The sequence below is a fragment of the Aplysia californica genome, unplaced genomic scaffold (genome assembly GCF_000002075.1).
Source record: "Aplysia californica isolate F4 #8 unplaced genomic scaffold, AplCal3.0 scaffold00001, whole genome shotgun sequence".
Classification (NCBI taxonomy): Eukaryota; Metazoa; Mollusca; class Gastropoda; order Aplysiida; family Aplysiidae; genus Aplysia; species Aplysia californica.
Window position 1 is genome coordinate 4,066,154 of NW_004797271.1, and position 1,631 is coordinate 4,067,784.

Sequence of the window (1,631 nt, forward strand, 5' to 3'; positions counted from 1 at the left end):
ATTCTAAAAACCTAACTAGTATTTCGTTAGGTAGACCCTGGGGTCCACCTTAAACCTACCTATTTCACTACGTTGACTCTAGGGTCCACCAATCCTTAAAATTAAACCTAGATCTACATGTACTTATTTCACTACATTGACCCCAGGGTCCACTAATCCTTAATTAACCTAGATCTACTGATTTCACTACGTTGACCCCGGGGTCCACCAATCCTTAATTAAACCTATATCTACTTATAATTTCACTACGTTGACCACGGGCTCCGCCAGTCCTACTATAAAATAAACTGAGATCTACTTATTTCACTATGTTGACCCCGGGGTCCACCGATCCTTAGTTAAACCTAGATCTACTACTTATTTCACTACGCTGACTCCGGGGTTCACATCCTAAAACCTAGCATTTTGTTAGAGGTAGACCCCGGGGTCCACCTATCCTTTTGGCTAGATAGACCCCGTAGTCCGCCTATCCACTTTTTAAAAATAATAACTGAAAACAATACATGCCAGTTGTCATGAATAGTGAAGAAAAATGCGGGGGAAAAAAGACAATGAGGTAGACTATGATTTGTCAAAAAAATTGCAAGTGCAAGTGAAGTTCATAAAATAATTTTGTTATTTTCTGGTCATCTTTCCCGTTGATAAAAAATTCCAGTGGGCCTACTACTAGATCTATGTCTCAGAAGAACATTTTGCTTGCCTTTATTAGCTTTGTTCATGTACATGAAAGCATGGAATATATAGTTTCACACAAATATATGCACAATACTTTGAAAAAAAAAGATAAGGTCATTGTTGTTTTATTTTTTTACGGAATCCGTTTTACGTTGAGAAAAGCGCTAAAAACAAGTTTTAAAATTTTAAGAAAGCCCCTAATATTAATATTAGGAATCCGAAATTATTACTACCTAGTTGGCTTACTCTTTAATAACCACGAACAGTTAAGAAAAAAAAAAAGACAATGATATAGGATTTGTCTAAATATGACCGTTAGCAATAAAGATATTGCCCATTTTGTCCAATTATCCTTACAAGTAAAATCACCCTGCACTGTACCTCAATAAGCACAAAAGGAATATTTCTGTGACTTTGTGTAAAGGTGTGGCCTAAATAAGGTAAGGGAGGGGGGTTTAGCTTATTTAGGCCACAGGTGTGGCCTAAATAAGGTAAGGGAGGGGGGTTTAGCTTATTTAGGCCACAGGTGTGGCCTAAATAAGGTAAGGGAGGGGGGTTTAGCTTATTTAGGCCATATGTGGCCTAAATAAGGTCACCCTTTCCGTTATCAGAATATGATATCGACCCCTGTGGGGTTGTGTTCAACCCGGGAATAAAATGGTGAAACATGAGAGTGAGAGTGAGAGTGAGAGTGAGAGAGAGAGAGAGAGAGAGAGAGAGAGAGAGAGAGAGAGAGAGAGAGAGAAAGAAAGAAGAAGGGGTCGGGGAGTGAAATGTCTTGACGGGCCGAGGGACAAAAAATTATTAAAAGGGTGATTTTATTCACTCAGAGCTTTGTTTTCCTCCCTATCTATCCAGAGAATAAATACCATCTGCAGAGAAGAATTTTTGACTTCATGTGAATTATATCTATCTATCTATCCATACATATATATATTATATATATGTCACATGTG